Source organism: Neovison vison, chromosome 14, assembly GCF_020171115.1.
Source record: "Neovison vison isolate M4711 chromosome 14, ASM_NN_V1, whole genome shotgun sequence".
NCBI lineage: Eukaryota > Metazoa > Chordata > Mammalia > Carnivora > Mustelidae > Neogale > Neogale vison.
The window spans coordinates 23,841,780-23,855,448 of NC_058104.1; the positions used below are offsets into that span (position 1 = coordinate 23,841,780).

General features: G+C 40.1%; 1 protein-coding gene across 2 annotated transcripts in view; it reads left to right on the forward strand.

The window, feature by feature from the left end:
• The first annotated feature begins 2,644 nt into the window (after positions 1–2,644).
• The window catches only part of ATF7IP2 (activating transcription factor 7 interacting protein 2), a 54,909-nt gene continuing 43,884 nt past the window's right edge, over positions 2,645–13,669 (forward strand). For both annotated transcript variants that reach the window (XM_044233194.1, XM_044233195.1), the window contains exon 1: positions 2,645–2,678. The gene's annotated coding sequence lies outside the window, so the exon portion shown is untranslated. The remainder of the gene's footprint in view (positions 2,679–13,669) is intronic.

The window sequence follows — 13,669 nt, forward strand, 5'->3', positions numbered from 1 at the left end:
TTTAAGATTTGCTTATTTATTTTAGAGAGAGAATAAGAGAAAGTGATAGACTGCGAGCATGCAAGAGTGGGGGGAGGGACAGAGGAAGAAGAGAATCTGAAGCAGACTCCCCACTGAGAGTGGACCCTGATGTAGGGCTTGATCTCACCACCCTGAGATCAAGACCTGAGCTGAAATTACCAGTCCAACATTTAGCCAGCTGAGCCACCTGGCTGCCCCTATAATCTTGGCTTCTAATGTTGTACTTTACGCCTGCTAAAACTCTCCAAAACACAAAGTAGTGACAATATGTTTATGTCTTTTTCTTAATCTTCTTTTTAAAAAAAGACATTTTAGACAATTAATTAATTGTCATAGATAAGAAGGCTCTACACTCAACGTGGCATTCAAACCCACAACTCAGAAACCAAGAGTTGCACGCTCTACCAATTGAACAGCTAGGAGCCCCAATGTGTATATGTTTTTAAGGTAGGAATGTTGATGGTAGGTTAGGAAAAAGAGAGACTAAACTGGTTTTGGTAGTACCCGTTTGGTAATCACCTGAATAGTCATTTACAAAAAAAAAACAGAAATAAACATTTATTGAGCACCTACTGTGTGTTAAATGCTTTATTAAACACTGTACATGGACTCAACTCGTGTAATTTGATCCATGCAATAATTCTGAGGTTACTTTTTTTTTGTCTTTTTCTAAGAGGTTACTTTTTACCATGTTTATTGTGTTATTGGTAATTTCCACTCTATGGATAAGGAAACTGAGGTATTGGTTAGAGTATAATCATGAAAATGGAAACCAATGTAGTTATTTCGAGCATAATGTTATTTAGTACAGAGAATTAGGGGCTTAAAAGCCTTTTGGGCTGGGACGAGAGGTGGAAACCCTATGGAAAGGCTGGAGGAACTATTGTCACAATGGTTTTCATTTGTGCCATGGTTTCTGCAATCCAAAAAGTAGGGAAGTTGCTGCTGCTATCAAAAAAGTTAAAAAAAAACACTGTTGATTGTCACAGCTGCCTTATATCACTGAAGCAGGGACGGGCAGGGAAGAGAGCCAAAGCTCAAACAAAATACACAAGAATAATTTATGTCTTTCTTCTTCCAAACCTCAGGAAGTACATCTGACTTGGCAAAATATCAATGAATCCAGAACACTGGCCATAGGGCATCTGGGAAATGTAGCTCCCAGGATTCCAGGCCAGCCTTGGGAATTGCTAAGAGGAGTATGAGAAAGAATGCCAGGATTCATTTTCTACTTTTCCCACAACGAGTTTCTACAAAGTTAGCAGCTTAAAACAACACTCAGTTGTGTCATAGTTTAGTAAGTCCAAAGCTCAAGGGACTCAGCCCTATAGAGCATGCAGCTCCTGACCTTGGGGTTGTGAGTTCAAGTCCAACGTTAGGCATGGAGCTTACTTTAAAGGGAAGGGAAGAAAAAAAAAAAAAAAAACCACGCAAGATAATACTATTACCCTAAATGAAAATGACATTTCTAAAGTCTACTTCTCACTGGTATTAAGTCTAAATTCTCATCTGACTCCAATTCACTTGCCTCCTACACCCTTTCTCTCAGCAACTCTATGTATACCCTTCAACCATGTTAGAAATTATTTTCCAAGCAAAAAAACTTGTGTAAATACTGGCATTGTTTTACATTTTTGCCAATTTCCTTAGTGTTTGACTTCATACAGTTGGATTCGTGTATCTGTTTCTGCGTTTGACATGTTGCAATATCAGAGTGACACTTTTCCAGAAGTTTCTGGAAAATTCCAGGAACACACCTGAGACCAACAGAATGAAAAAGGCAAATAACGTCTATTATTAAAATAATATTAACTTTGCGGACCCCTCAAAATCCCCAGACCACAGTCTGGGAACCCACTGGGTACATTATTGTGTTCATGGCCGAGTTTTCTGGAATGTGTGGCCTCGCCTCATTCTTCTCATAGCCAACAGCACTTGCAAGGCCTGCAGCGCTCCCCTCAGCAACCAGAGGGGCTTTATCTCACAACTGACGGTTGACTTCGTTCCCTGCCTTGAGCACAGAGAGGGCACTCAGAACTGACTGAACACACAGCAATCACTACGCGGGCCAGTATGTGCCTCACGAAATCTGACGCAGCCCAAGGTGACAGGATCCCAGGACAATTTAGGAAAACTCAAGAAAACACAACTGGGCTAGGCCCACTCGCCTGAGTCGCAAAATTTAAGGAGTCGCCCCCAAACTCCGTAATCCAGGTAACTGAGACTTTAAAGGCAATATTCTGAAAATTCAAGTCGGTTTTTGCAAACAAAGTTTCCCTGGTCACGACTTTCGGAAAACTTTCCACCGCGTCGCGTGAGTCCCTCAGAGCAACGGCCCCGGCTCGCGGCGCCACCACCGGGCGAGCGCGGGCGACAGCCGGACAAAGAGGCAGCGTAACCGCCAGCGAGATCTCCGCACCCCGCAGCCGACTGCCACTTACCGGCCGCTTTTCCCCGCCCCCGCCCGGCCCACTCCACCAGGGCGCCCCTGATTGGCTGGGCCGCCTCATGTTCACCCTTCCATTGGCCGAGAGGCCGGCGGGGGCGGTCGCGGGCAGACTTACCTCCACAGGTCCCCGCGGGAGCGTTATTGTGCGCGGCGGTTGCTGTTCGTTGAGCTTCTGTTGAGAGAAGCGGCCGGCGCGGCGCCGCCGGAGGTACGTTGGGGCCGGGCGAGAGCCCCGCGCGAGCGGCGGTTGGTCGAGTCGGCGGTTGCGCGGCGCCGCGCGCCTGAGGGCCGAAGCCCCGGGACGCCGCGCAAGCAAAGCGGTCGCGGCGGCGGGGCCGACCGACAGGCGCCCGCAGAGTGGCTCGGGGCTGGGGCCGGGAAGACGCCCGCGACGGGCGAGAGCACGCGTCCGCGGCGCTTCCCAAGGGGGGCGGTGCGGGAAGCGGCGGCGGCGGCGTGCGCCCCGCGTGGGGGTCGCGGCTGCGAAGGGACACGGCGACGGCCGCCACGGGGTTTTGTCCTTCCGAGTAAGTACGGGATCGGGGCCCGGCCGGACTACTTTTAGCGGCTCCGGGGTTAAGTGGGACCCCGCACGGCGCTGAGCGGCTGGCTGAAGATCCGCGGGGCGGGAAGGCTGTCGTGGCGCGGGAGGCCCGGGGACAGAGGGGATCCCCAGAGATCCAGCGACCCAGGTCCTAGGGGCCCCGGCGCGCAGACGTGGGCCGACACCTGTTGGCGCCTAGGGGCGCTGGGGATGCTGTCGCCGAGTCCTCCCGGAGGTGGATTTCCCTCTCGGGCCCAAGCTTGAATATAGGTGCGTATCTGCTTACGAGACCGTCTTCTCCTTCTGACCGGCTTTTCCTCCCATTTGGGCAAAGTTGGAGGATGTGTGCGGTAGAGGAAGCGTTTAGTTTGCTTTTGTCTCTCCGACTCCAGTCCGACTGTACTTGGAAAATTGACCTCTTCCAGCTTTGCCTGATAGGGGGCCGGAAGACCAAGCTGCGGACGTGGTGAGCCGGCATCTGCCATGGGCTCCAGGACGAGCTAGCTTTCACTGCCCCAAAGACGTTGCATGGTCAAGATCTAGAAGAAGGAGGGTGCTCGGTGGCCCCGTAAAGGAAAACGTTGGACGAATTTGCGTCTTGTCCACTGTAAACCGACTTCGTTTACGCCAGCCTGGGATTCCATACACTTACCGTGAGGATTTTGTCCTGTGTTTACCGGTAGCCAGGAACCGATCCGAGACATGGGTATTTGCAAAACGCGGTGAAGAACAGTCAAGACAAAGGTAACTTGTGTCACAGGAGAGCTACTGAAAAATGCAAAAATGAAGCCTCGGAATCAAGGAGTAATTACGTCGAGTTCAGCTTTTGTCAAGTATGCCTTGGTAGTTTATCCTTCAGTCCGGCGCTTAGAGACGCTGAGTCTGACCCTGATCAAACTAATCTGCTTAATTCTCAGTCTTAACCTGCAGATTTGTACAGACCACATCCTAAGACTGACTCAACAGAAATGCAAGAACAGTGCCGTATTGGAAATGATTTACGTCTCTTAAGAACTGGTGTGTCTACGTACATCTTGAATTTTCTGCTCTGTTTGACTCTTGTACCTCACCTCAGCTCTCAGTTCACTGTATTTCCTTGATCCTTGTATCTTGAATTCTGGGATGAAAATACTGTGTGACCCTCCTTCTTTGTGCATATCCTGTAATTCTCTTTTAGTGGGTGTTTACAGATGTATTTCATTTCATGTAATCAAATTTTAAGTAATATACTGGGTAGTTGTTACCAATAAAAATAAACTTTATAACTTTAAATGTGCAAGAGTGTTCTCATTGAATTGAGTGAGATTACATTAAATATAAAACTATCTTATTTTGTCTCATATTATTGCACCATTTAAATGCTCTGCTGAGTCTTTTTTTTTTTTTTTTTTTTTTAAGATTTCATTTGAGAGAAAGAGCACATGAGCAGGTTGGCGGGGGAGAGTGACAAGCAGACTCCCCACCTAATGCTTGATCCTATGACACGGAGATCATGACCTGAGCCAGAGTTAAGACTCTAACTGACTGAGCCACTCAGGCACCCCTGTTCTAAGAGTCTTAAACCTTGATAGATACCTTTAAAATGCATTACTGTAGACTCAGGTACCTAATTTCTTATCATTCTTCAGCTTTATCAATCTCAGTAAGCCAGAAAAATTGTAGTCAGGCTGTATTTGGAGAGAAATAACACTCTGAGTAGGGCAGATACTCGGATGTAGTTGGCATTTTTAAACTTCTGATTAAATTTCTTGGGATGTAAGGGATGTTCCTATGAACAGATCTTACTAAATTTAACAATTATGTAGATGCACTAAATGTATCTACTAAATACGGTACCATTAATGTACCTCTGAGACACTGTGTATAGTGCTGCTGGTAAGAAATAGCTTAGAGATAACTATGGCAAAAGTTGCTGAGGCCTGTTTTGATACTTTAAGGAAAGAATGACCCTGGCTGGCTTTCCAGAAGTTAATTTTTGTAAGTTGGGTATACATTTAATCGGCATCTTATATAATATGAAAGTCCTCTTCCTGAGGATATAAAAGTAAACACACATCTCTGCCCTTAAAGCTCATCACTAAAAATAAATGTTTGTAATAGGCTATTCAGATAAAGTTGTTCTCTTGAGGGAAAGCTTTTTTAAAGAGGTGATCTTTAAACATGACCTTGAAGGAATGAGGAAAAAGGGAAAACATTGATAGATGACAGTTCTGATGAATTAAAACAGTGAAAGGTTTATAGGAAATGATGAGATTCAATTCAATAGCTTCAGGAAAAAGAAAATATAGGAAAGCTAATCCAATCATGCTAGTCTGATTATGTAGAAAATACTTGCCTGTAACATGTTAAATATTGATTTAGCTACAAATCTGATAAAAAGGTATAGAGAGCTAAATCTCATCTGTAAGTATAGAAATTTGATAATGGTTAGAATTTGTAACAACTAGTGTGAACATATTACTTCAAAATGCTGATCTATTAAAAAAACCAAGTTGCTAAATTAGTTAAAATCGACTGCCACTGGACATTAAGGAGTGCTGATAAGCATCTACTTCCTTTCATTATGAGCACTTTATAATGTTTCATTTTATGGTATTCCATTGATAAAAATGATTAAAAGCAAAATTGTACTAGCACTTAGAAGGTGGCTGATGGCAGCTGGCCCATGGACCACTTAGAGGAATAAGGATTAGTTCGTTCTCATGAGATTATCACCTGGCACATGATCAGGTTTTGTCATTTTGTTGATCATTTATGTACCTCTAAAGATGACCCTGTCTCTTCATAATTGCTTACCTGATTTGTACTTGTGGTACAAGATTTCTTTGTGTCTTAAGATCCTGAGTTTAAATGCTGGCTCCAAACTGTTTCCTGGAACAAGTTATATAACCTAGTTCAGGTTGGTTTATTTTTAAGTTTCACTTTTAGTAAAGGTAAAGTAAAGATCTGGTTCATTGGATTTTTTAAAAATATAACAAGAATTGCCATTTATTTAGTGCTTACATGTATTAAGTGTCTCAACAAGAAGCATTATGAGAGATTTCATAATGAAGAAAACCAGTCCATCACTAGGAATAAACTCAAATCAGTATCTACTCAGAGCTTCAAACTATATAAAGAAAAAAGCATAATGATTAAATCAAAAGAAAGACAAACCCACAATCAATGTTTTGAATAGCTGGAAGATTGTGAACAGCACAGCTAAAAACAATCTGAACTCGTTGGCATTTTCGTATACCACCACCACACCCAACAGTGTTGAAAGACATGTTCTGCTCAAGTGTATGTGGAGCTTTCGGAAAAATTGGCCATGAAGCTAGCCTCAGCAAATAAAAGATTGAAATCACTTGGGAGGATATTCTCTGACTACAGTGCAACTAAGCTAACTTCCAACAAAAATATAAATGGGAATCTGCAATTGCCTGGATATTAATGTTTTAAATAATTCACAAGTGATAGAAGGAACTGTAATGGAAATGGGGAAAAGTTTGAACCAAATATTAAAATTGAGGTAGGGTTTATCAAAAGGTATAGAATTCAACTAAAGCAGAACTAGAGGAAAATTTTACAGCTTTAAATGCAAAGTGAGAAGGGGAAAGGAACTGAAAGTTAAAGATCTGCATTTTCATCTCAAGCTGGAAAAGGAACAACAAATCAAGCCTGAAGAAAATGGAATTAAAATGCCAAAAGGAAATGATGAACACTAAGTACAAGAGAACGTCAGAAAAGCCAGAAGTCAGTGCTTTAAAAACACTAATTCAGTGGATAAATTTCTAGTAAGAATGATGAAGAAATCACTAATATCAAGATTAAAAAGATCACTACACAAGGCTCAGTGAAGCCTGGCTGGCTACAAGGGCAAAGAAGGAGCAGTGGGAGCAAAAACAGCTGACAGAGTCCCTGTGCCAGGCAGCCATGGGCCAGAGTGACTTTAGCCTCCTGGACCACTGGTGCCAGGCTTGCTGCAAAACCAACTTCCAGGGCCAGTGGGTGCCTATCGCCCTCGACCCGCAAGGACGACAAGAAGCCCCAGTTCGGGTGTATCTTCTCTCTCTTTATTTCTGCAAGTCTACACACTTATATACGTTTACATGACCAATCAGCGAGCAGGGTACAGGAGGGAGCGGATCAGGCCGTGCACCTAAACGAACAACTTCGCTAGCAACCAATGCTGTTTACTTCCTCTTTGGGCGTTCCGCTTAGTCTCACGAGGCAATCCTAACCTGGCAACTAGCCAGGCACCATCTTTTAATGACGGAAGCTGCCCTGGCCAGGGGCCTGCCTCTGACAGGTGCCAATATTTCACTCACCATTCTGACATCTGCCCAGATGCGCCAAGAAGCTGGTGCAGGCGCTAAGACATCTGGAGGCTGAGCCTGGCCTGAGCTGCCACCACCCCCATACGTTTTCTAAAAAGAAAAGTACTACAGATCTTGCAAGTGTTACAAATATAATTAGAGAATACAATGATGAACTTCATAAATTTGAAATTTTGTTGAGAGAAAAACAACTAAAGGTAACAGATGTAGAAAATATGAATGGTCCTGTGTCCATTTTTAAAAATTCAATTATTACTGAAAAGCTTTATCATCGCTAAGTTAACTCCAAACCCAGATGGCATTATGGTGAATTATTTCTAACCTTTAAGGAAGAAGTAATACCATTTGCAAACAAACTGAAAGAATTTCCAGTTTTATGGGGCCACCATACATAACCTTGCTGTCAAAACATGATAAATGAAAATTATAGGCTCTTCTCTCCTAATACTGATACAAAATTCAATTGAATTGAATTCAAAATTGAATCCAGAACATGGGAGAGTATCTAGGAATAAGCTACATTAATATTTTAAAATATCAACATGATGCAAATTAATAGAAAAGTGAGATTATGTGCTCTTCTAAATACATATGAAAAGACATTTGATTAACCTGAAAACACAATCATGGCAAAATCTTAACTGAGAATGAAAGGATAATTATTAATCTAATAAAGTGTATCTCTAAAAATTATTACAAAAATCATATTTAGTGGTGGTGTAATGAAATATCACACCTTACCCAAGTTTGGTGATGAGAGAAGCATGTGCACTAACAGCATACCTACTCATATTCTGGAGGTTCTAAATGTAGTAAGACAAGAAAAGAAAAAAATAAGGATTAGGAAGAAAAATCATGACATTGCCTTCATAGAAAATTCAAACAAGTGAATCTGATGACTTAATTGGAGATGTGATCAGTTAAAACAGTGCTTATATTTCTCTGTAATAGGCAGATGTGAAATTTTTAAAATGTTTTATTCATTTGAGAGAATGAATTTGTAAGAAGAGTACAAGTAAGGAGGGTAAAAGGGAGAGGAAGAGGCAGACTCTGCGCTGAGCAGGAATCTCAGACCAGTGCTTGATTTGATCCCAGGACCCCAGAATCATGACCTGAGCCCAAGGCAGATGCTAAACCAACTGAGCCACCCAGGTATGCCATAAGTATGAGATTTTAAAATGCCACTTATAAAGCATTTTAAGCTGATACCTAGGGTATTAAAGGAAGGAATAGAGGATCAAAAGATACAAGTCATATAAAGTAAAATGTAGACATAAATTGAACTATCAATAATGTCAAATGTGAATGGATCAAACGATCTAGTCACATAGATTTTCAGACTGGAGGAAAAACAGCATCCAAGTATGTGCTGTCTACAGGAGATACACCTTAGTTTGAAAAATACAAATAATATTGAAAGTGAGAGGATAGAAAAAGATCTGTCATACAAAGAGCAACCATAAGAAACTGAGTGGTTATACTGATGTCAAAAAAAATAGACTTGGGTGGCTCAGTTGGTTAAGCAGCTGCCTTCGGCTCAGGTCATGATCCCAGCGTCCTGGGATCAAGTCCCACATCGGGCTCCTTGCTCCACAGGGAGCCTGCTTCTCCCTCTGACTCTGTCTGCCACTCTGCCTGTGCTCGCTCTGACTCTCTCTCTCTCTGACAAATAAATAAATAAAATCGTTAAAAAAAAATAGACTTTAGAATAAAAATTTTACTAAAGGTAAAGAGGGATGTTTTATAATAAAAGGACTAGTCCCTTGGGGTGCCTGGGTGGCTCAGAGGACTAAGCCTCTGCTTTCAGCTCAGGACATGATCTCAGGGTCCTGGGATCAAGCCCTGCATCGGGCTCACTGCAACAGAGAGCCTGCTTCCCTTTCTCTCTCTACCTGCCTCTCTGTCAAATATATATATATATAATTATATATAACATATATAATTATATATAAATATATTAAAAATTATATAAATATATTAAAAGTTATATATATAAAAATATGTTATATATTTTATATATATATATATATATATATATATATATATAAGGACTAGTCCATGAGGAAGTTGGAACAATTACATATATGTCCATATATGTGTGTGTATGTATATATTATATACACCCAATAACAGCACCAAAATACATAAAGCAAATATTGACAGGAATTGAAGGGAGAAATAAACAATTCAGTAATAATGGTTGGTGACTTCAATACAGTGCTTTCATAATGGATAGAAAACTAGGCAGGAGATCAGTAAAAATTTGAGTAACACTGCAAACCAAGTAGACCTAGGAGACATCATGCAGTCAAAATAACAGCAAAAAACACATTGTTCTCATGTACGTAGAACATTCTCTGATATAGACATACTAAGCAATAAAACAAACTTCAGCAAATTTAAAAGGATTGAAATCAATGAAGTACATTCTCTGATTACAGTGGAATGAAATTAAGATTCAGTGCCAAGAAGAAATTTGAGAAATTCACTACTGTACCTAAATGCTAAGTAACCTATGGGTCAAAGAAACTCCTCAAGAGAAATTAAAAAATACTTAATGACATAACATTCCAAGACTTTGAAGTGAAATTAAAGCAGCTGTTTGAATAAAATTTGTAGTCAGGGAGCCAGGGTAACTCAGTCGGTTGAACGTCCAATTCTTGGTTTCAGCTCAGGTCTTAATCTCAGGATCATGAGATTGGGGCCCAGCAGCGGCTCCACATTCAGCAGGGAGTCTGCTTGAGATGCTCTTTCTCCCTCTCCCCCACTTGTGTGCGCTCATGCTCTCTCTCGCTCTCAAATATTTTTTTTCTTAAACAGGAAACTTGTAGTGATGGACACCTATTTTAAAAAAGAAAGTCTTGGGGTACCTGGGTGGTTGAGTGTCCAACTCAGTCTCAGCTCTGGTATTGATCTCAGGGTTTTGAATTCAAGCCCAGCATGGGGCTCCTACTTTAAAAAGGATAAATAATAAAGAAATAAAATCTAAAGTCAATAACCTGACCTTTAGTCTTACTACAAAAAGAAGAGCAAACTAAACCTAAGTCAGAAGAATGAAGGAAATAATAAAGATTACAGCAGAAAGTAATAAAATTAAGAAAAAAAAAACAAAATCAAGGAACCCAAAAGTTGTTTTTCAAAAATACTGACAACCCTTTACCTAGACTGAATATGAAAGAGACTCAAATAACTGAAATCAGGAATGACAGAGGGAGCATTACTACCATCCTTCCAGAAGTTAAAAAAAAATAAATTGATGAGAATACTATAGAACAATTCATTTCATACCAATCAAATAAATGGTTGAAATAGACAAATTTCTAAAGAGACCCAAATGAACAAAACTGACCCAAGAAGAGTTAGAAAATCTGAACAGGACTATAACAAGTATAGGGACTGAATTAGAACATAGAAAAGGCCAGAATCAGATGGCTATAATGTTGAATTCTACAAAACATATAAAAATACCGATTCTTTTTTTTTTTAAGATTTTATTTATTTATTTGACAGAGAGAGAGATCACAAGTAGGCAGAGAGGCAGGCGGGGGATGGGGGAAGTAGGCTCCCCACTGAGCAGAGAGCCTGATGTGGGGCTCAATCCCAGGACCCCGGGATCATGACTTGAGCCAAAGGCAGATGCTTAACCCATTGAGCCACCGAGGTGCCCCCAAAATACCAATTCTTTGCAGTTTTTTTGGTAAGAAACAGAAGAGGAAGAAACACTTCCCTAATCATTCTGTGAGGCCAGGAGGCCAGTATTCTTCTGAAAACAAAATCAAAGACCTCACAAGAAAACTGCAGAACAGTATCTCTTATGACTATAGATGCAGGAATCCCCAGCAAAATACTAAAGAATTCAATCCAGCAACCCAGGGAAAGGATTATACACCATGACTATATGATATTTATCCCAGAAATATGTATACGGCTGTTCTATTTTCTGGATGGATTGACCCTTTTATCAATATATAATGTCCTCTATCGCTTGCAAAAGTTCTTGACTACAAATCTATTTTGTGTGATAGGATTATAGCTACTCCACTTCTCTTTCAGTTGCTGTTTGCCTGGAATATATATTTTTATCTATTTTCAATCTACTTGTGTCTTTAGATCTCGGTTGAGTCTCTTAGACAGCATATAGTGGGATCACTATAGTGTTGTTTTCTAATCTGTTTTGTCAAACTAGCCCTGCTTTTAAAAAAAAAATATTTTATTTATTTATTGAGAAAGGGGGGTAAGAGCCAAGTGAGAGGAAGAGGGAGAGAGTCCCAAGCGGACTCTCTGCTGTGATCATGACCTTATCCCAGGAATGCAAGGCTGATTTCACATCCAAAAATATATTAATGTAATCTGCCAGATCAGTTGAATAGAAAACAGAGCCATATGATTTTGTTAATAGATGCTAAAATATTTTCTAACAAAATACAATGCTCCTTTACAATAAAAATATTGAACAAAGTAGAGATAATTGGTAAATTCCTTATCCTGATAAAGGTTATCTGTGAAAAATCCACGGCTAATACCATACAGAATGGTTAAAGACTAAATATTTTCCCCCTAAGTTACAACAGGACAAGGATGTCAACTTTTGCCACCTCTGATATTATACTGGAGTTTCTGGTCAGAATAGGCAAGAAAAATTAAATATAAGGCATCAAGACTGGGAAAGAAGAAAGAAAACTATTGACATGTGACAGGCTCTTGTTTGTAGATAATCCTAGGGAACATCCCCCCAAAAAAAAAACTAGAGATAAAAATAAGGTCAACAATGTTGCAAGCAAGATGAATATACAGTTTTCTATTGTATTTCCATGTATTTGAAATGAAAAATCCAAAAATGAAATCAAGAAAAATAGTTTCATTTACAACAGTATCAAAAAGAAGTGCAAAACTCTAAATACTACAATACACCTTTGAAAGAACTAAATATTGAGGTAAATGGAAAGACTTCCATGTTCTTGGATCAGAGTACTTGATAAAACCGAGGTAGCCAGACACCCTAAATTGATCTATCTAGGTTCAACAAATCCCTATCAAAGTGGAGTAGGCCTCTTTGCAGAAATTGTTAATCTCATCCTGAAATTCACATACATATTTAAGGAACTCAGAATAGCCCAAACAATCCTCAAAAACAAAGTTGAGGACTGCTATCCTAAATTTAAAACTAAACAGAAAGCTATAGTAATTGAGACCTACATAACAGTGGGATAAAACTGAGAATCCTGAAGTAAACCTTAAGATTTAAATTAATTGGTCTTGACAAGAGTGCTATAACAATTCACTGGGGGACAGAGTAGCTTTTTCAAATGGTGCTGGAACAACTATGCACAAATAAAACAATAAATGAATGATCTTCACACTGTTTACAATTAAAATGGATCAAAGCTATAAACTTTGAGACAGGAGTAATCTTCATGACCTTGGATTATGCAGTGGTTTCGTAGATGTGACTCCAAAAGCTCAAGCTACAAATACAGAACTAGGGCACCTGAGTGGCACAGTCAGTTAAGCCTCCGATCCTTGGTTTCGCCTTAGGTTGTAATCTCAGTGTCATGAGACAGCCACTTGTTGGTCTCCACACTCAGCTCAGAGCTACTTAAGACTGTCTCTTCCTCTGTACCCTCCCTAAGATAAATAAGTAAATCTTCTAAAAAATGAAAAACTGTAATTTTTCAAAGCATATGACCAAGAAGTAGAAAAGACCCACAGAATGTGAGAAAAGGTTTGCAAATCATAAGTGAAAAGGGATTGAAATCTAGAATATATATATAATTCTTACAAGTCAATAATAAAAAGGCAAATAATTCAATTTTAAAGTGGGCAAATGATCTGAATAAATAAGACAAGTGGCCAATAAGCAGCATCATTAACCATCAAAGAAATGCTTATCAAAATGACAATGACGTACCACATCACTCTCACCAAGATGACTCTACTGGAAAGACCTAATAGTGTTGATGAAGAGATTAAAACAAAATCCCTCATACACTCCTGTTGTGGATGTAAATTGGTCCAGATGTTTTTGAAAACAGTTGTTCCTCAGAAGGCTAAATATGGAGTTACAGTATGATTCAGCAGTTCCATATAGGCATATAACCAAGAGAAATGATCACACAGAAACTTACAAGTAAATGTTTATAGCGGATTTATTAATAATAGCCTGTTTTGGCTCTGAAGTAGATTTAAATATCCAAAATTATTCTTGGAAGTATATCTAACATAAAAGTAAGGTAAAATCTGAGATGTAAAGATCAAACCCTTTTTGTTTACTTAAGTAATTTCCATACCCGATGTGGTGATCCAACTCACAACCCAGAGACTGAGTCACGTGCTTTT